This window comes from Galeopterus variegatus, unplaced genomic scaffold (genome assembly GCF_000696425.1).
Source record: "Galeopterus variegatus unplaced genomic scaffold, G_variegatus-3.0.2 Scaffold3462, whole genome shotgun sequence".
In the NCBI taxonomy this organism is placed as follows: Eukaryota; Metazoa; Chordata; class Mammalia; order Dermoptera; family Cynocephalidae; genus Galeopterus; species Galeopterus variegatus.
The window spans coordinates 60,262-65,580 of record NW_007729573.1 but is presented as its reverse complement, the minus strand read 5'-3'; the positions used below and the strand labels follow the sequence as shown (position 1 = coordinate 65,580).

Below are 5,319 nucleotides of genomic sequence, written 5' to 3'. Positions count from 1 at the left end.
TTTCCCTGACCGGTAGGGGGATCTCAACCCTCTCTGCACCATGCTCAGCCAGTGAGCGCACTGGCCATCCCCATATAGGATCCGAACCCACGGCCTCGGTGCTACCAGCACCGCACTGTCCCGAGTGAGCCACAGGGCCAGCCCCCAGACATAGTTTTTTAAACAAATACTTTAGTCTGCATTATGAATGATAATGGAGTCTTTTTTTTTTCCTTTTTTTTTTTCGTGTCCGGCAATGGATTGCAACCCTCAGTGTCGCGCCCGCACCTCGCTCAGCCAGTGAGCGGGAACCGGTCTGTATGTGGGATCCGAACCCTCGGCGGGAGCGCCACTGCGCTCCCAAGCGGCGCACTGTAGCAGTGCACCACTGGGCCGGCCTGATAATGGAGTCTTAAAAAACTTAACCACAGTGATAGCATCACACCTAATAAAACTAACTATACGGCCGCTCACTGGCTGAGCGAGGGGCGGGAGCAACACCGAGGGTTGCGATCCGTTGCCGGTCACGAAAAAAGACAAAAAGGGGAAAAAAAAAATAAAACTAACTATAATTTTTAATATGTTCACAGAACCAGTTCAAATTTTGGATATTACGTATTTTTAATAAACCCCAGAGGAGATTTCTTGCTCTTGCATGGTTGCGAATCATTGCTTTAAGCACTATTTTATACTATGATATCATGGAGGTACAAGGGAAGTTTTTGGAGGTTTGAAGATGCTCTGACTCAGTTTGTACTTTGAACTGTTTCATATATGCAACATTGAATGTTCGCTGATATTTAATTGATCAATTATTTATTATATGCTTACCATATCTAATGGGACAGTAGAGAAAAGGTGAGAGGCATGATTCTGACCACTAGGAGATTACAGGTGAAACAAAGCAAAGAGAATTGAAGAGGAACAGGGGATAGCTCGAGATGCGTAGGTGACTGGGAACACCTTAGGTGGTGGGGACCAGGAGTCAGAAAATACACAACTGCCAGAGGTGAAGAGCAGCTCTGCATCCTGGATAGGTAAGTTCAGCAAGTGGAATCTAGAAGCCAGGTCAAAGTCAGGTCATGGGTTAGGAATTCAGCTTGTAAGGAGGCAGGGTTGAGAAATTCCAGTGGAAATGAGAAATATGGCAAAGGCTAGTGTTTTAGTCTGTTTCTGTTGCACATAACGGAACTGGATAATTTGTAAAGGAACAATATTTCAGAGATTGAGAAGTCCAAAGTCTGGGGAATACATCTGGTGAGGGACTTGGTGGGTGACAACTCTTCACAGCGATTGTATTGGATTGAATTATGTCCCCCCAAAACCCCCTGAAGCTTGAATTGTGTCCCCCAAGTTTTATGTATTAGAAATTTAGCCCCCACTGTGACTGTTAAGAGGGCGGGAAATCCTAGTTTGGTAATTGAAAGGTGGAGCCTTGAAGGAAGTGGTGATTGGATTGTAGGACCATGTAGTAGTGAATGGATTAAAAATGGTGGTCAGGGTCGTGGTTCTGAGGGCTTTAAAAGAAGAGGAGAGTCTGTCTTTCTCTCTCTCTTGCTCTCTCTGCTTCCACCATCTTGCAATGTGAGACCCCTGGATCACTGTCGCCACCACCAGATGGACTTTGGACTTCCTAACCTCAGAAACTGTAAACACTACATTTTGTTTTCTTATAAATTACCCGGTTCCATATATTTTGTTATAAGCAACAAAAACAGACTAACACAGCGATGCAGGGAATCACATGGCAAAATGGCTGGACAAGAGAGAGTTAACCTCCTCACTAGCTCTCCTTTTAAAGCCATCAGAACCATGCCCATTATTCCACAAATGGATCAATCCATTCACAAGGGTGCAGTCCTTGCAATCTAATCCCCTCTCCAGGGCTGCACCTTTCAATTATCATAATAGGATTTCCCAGCCTTTTAACACTGTCACAGTGGGGGTTAGGTTTCTAATACATGGACCTTTGGGTGACACATTCACCCATATTGGCTAGCAAGGAGCTGTGGCTCCAGCATCATGACCCCCCAAGAGCAATGGGAGATCTTGGCATTGTGTGCATATTCACATTAAATAGAGATATACTATGTACATGAATTACCTAGGCTACATGTACATCTCCTGCCAAGGCAGGAAGTGACCTCAGAGTGGGCCAGAAGCTGACTGGAGGCAGCAGTATGGGGCTGAGGAAAAGTTTCTTCATTCCAGTCTTTACAGAATCGATTGCAGGTGCATCTCCTGTTTGCAAGGTATTTCTGACCTGCTCTCTGGATGATTCCGCTTTTGGGGGGATGGGGAGCACAGAAAGTAGCCACCGTGGAGAGCACGTGCTTTGCCTGTTCTCCCTCAGGCCCCACCCCTTACATGTGAGAAGTGCACCCTGGGGAAATAAGGGGTGGAGCAGGGACACCCATGGGCGGGGCTTCCTTTGCTATGTCACAGTTTCTGGACAAGCTCCTGGCTATTGAATCTAGGTCATGGGTATCACCAGAGAGGCAGGATCAGAACCTAGAGCCTCTAACTCCAAGACCTTATGGGACCCCAGTCCACTCCTTTCTGAATATAATATTGAAGTAATACTGATCAAATATGCCACTGGGATGAATAATGAAAAGCTAATAATTGTTTTCCTTCCCTTTTAAAGAAACACATCACACTCAGACACCCATTTACAGATATTTTCAGTTAAAATGTCACATAATATTTGTTATATCAGCAGGAGAATGGAAACTGAGTTGGCAGTGAAGCACTGCAGTGACAACTGTTACCTTGGAAACTGGAGTAAGCAATCATAATTACAATTAGCAAGACTCCCACAAAGTCTACATAAATATTCTTGTACCGGAGATGACTGCCACACACGGTAGACAGCAGAGTAAACTGTGGGATTGTTGTTTCTTTCTCTTTGACATGTCCTTGTAGACATTAAGTTTCTGTTAAGAGATATTGCAGCTTCTTTGAATTTAGGTGAATATATTTCTTTATGTGCTGGTTTTGGAGCTTGTAATGTAATGACATTTGACATGCAGCAGATTACACGGACGCTTCAGCTGACCCTTAGGTGAAGTACGACCAGTCTTGAATGGACTTATAAACAAAGCCTGATCTCAGAAGAAAATAAGGCAATTGTAAATAATAAACGGTGCCGTAGCACAATTACAGGGGTGCTGCAGGGAAAAGAGTTGTGACACAGAAGCAATGGTTAAAATGTGTGATTTAATCATTCGCAGCTACTTGACTCTTGGTTTCTCCTTTATGGGCATGGAAGTGTTCCCTTTGACTCAGACTTCACCGTCAAATTGAAAGAAGTCAGAGGAAGAGTGAGTGATAGATTTGTTCTCACTTGGACACACCAGAAGTGTCCTCTCCTCTATGAATCCTTTCATGAACAAGGGAGAAAAGGCAGTTAAGTCGGGAGTGTGCACGCGTATGTCTCTCTATACACTTGTGGGAACACAGCCTTGAAGGGAAATGTATCTTCGTAGAAAAACCATTGCTATATTCAGGGGCACAGGGCATGCCAAAAACTCCATTCTCCTGCGCACAGTGGAGTTTTCTGTTTGGCTTGTCTGAACATGTTGGCTGCCTGGGGCTTTCTAGATAAACACATGTTGTGAGTGGTTGCCATGATGTGAGGGGCAACAAGGGGAAGGAATGTCGACGTGCTTCCTTTGAGAGCAGAGATCTTGACCTGAGCTTCAGAGAAATCTTCTAAAATGAGTACAAGAAAGTGACCTTGGCATAGACACTAAAATAATTGGAAGAACTTTTATTTCAGGCAGCAGCATCTGTATGCAGAGTATGGGGGAAGGATGGTGGAGGAAGGGACAGCGGACACCCAGCAAACTACCCTCCCCTCTCTAGATAGAACATGGAGTTCTGCACACCTGCTTCCCACAGGAGCCCTGTGATCTGGATGATTCTGCTCTGTAGGAGGGATGGCATCTGCTGGAACAAAAGGCAGCTGTGGTGCTTTGCCTGTTCTCCCTCAGGTCCTCAACCCTCATCCCTCCAGGCTGCCTGCCTCAGAGAATAAAAGGTGACTGGCATTGTGTGGGGTCCCTATCAGTCACTACCACGTTACAAACCAGACAAGTGAAATGCGTTAGGTTACCAGCACCATAATTTAATCCAAGGTAGGGAAAGAAACTAGTTTCTGTTCAAATGAAAACTCTGTCCATTACTTTCTGCTGCAACTGGAGGTGTAATTGCTTATTTGAAGTCTAACACCATGCTAGATTCTCTAGGAGAGACGAATGGATGATGTCAGGGCATCCTCCTTTAAAAAACACGATTTAGCCTCTTGCGGTCTCCTGTTGATGGCGGGCAGTGGCTGTTGAGCGGGACGTGGATAACAGCTACCCGCAGGGGGAAAGTATCCCCTTCCTTCCCCTTTCTGCTCACCGCTAGTGCCAGAGGTTACCAGCACGTCTGTGGCACCGCCCAATCGAGTTTGGCAACAAATACATCCAGCAGACCAAGCCCCTCACCCTGCAGCGCACCATCAACCTATACCATCTTACCAATTATACTTCCGGTACAAAGAGCCTCTCAATGGGAAGGACAGCTCTGTTGCAGCCAGATTTCTGTGCACGAGGGAGGAATTTGATATAATGGAATGAGGACTGTAGAAGGGATTCTGAATGCAGCTGACTGCCGCAGCTGGGAACAACTTTCTTCACATTACCCCGTGGTGAACTTAACCCCAGGAGAAGATGAAGTTGAAGGACTAAAATGCTTAACGACAGACATACTGGGTCATCAAGATGGAGTCAGTCCTGCAAGACTTGGTCATTGATGACTGCATTGGTAACTGGTGGAGACCAAATTTTGAGCCTCCTCAGTATATTCTTGCACATATTACAAAACCTAAGGAACATAAGAAATTGTTTCTGGTTCTACTTCAAGAGAAAGCCTTGTTTGGGGTCACTAAAAAGTACAAGCTGGTAGCTGCACCACTGTTTGAATTGTATGACAATGCACTAGGGTGTGGACCCTTCATTTCTAGTCTCCCTCCACTGTTGAGCAGGTTCTATTTTATATACAACTGAGTTCCTGCACAGTGAAGAAGTAAAAGAAGCCGTCTCTGTGAGCACAGCTATACACAGTACAGACGAATAAATGTGGTAGAAAAGTGTTTTGGTTTTATCTCTTTCCTGATCCCTAAATTGCCGCCTACTTTCTATTGTTTGAATAGTAAAGTTAACATGAAGCACAAGATAGCGGTGTAAACAAATGTGAGAATATTTTATTTACTCATACTTGTTTTGTACAACATTAAAGAAAATGGACTTCTATTTGTATTTTTTAGAAGCACAAGATAGCGGTGTAAACAAA

The 5,319-nt window shown here is 44.7% G+C and overlaps 1 pseudogene; it reads left to right on the top strand.

Moving 5' to 3' along the window:
• Positions 1–5,033, top strand: part of LOC103600794 — a 26,161-nt pseudogene extending 21,128 nt beyond the window's left edge.
• Positions 5,034–5,319: the final 286 nt, after the last annotated feature.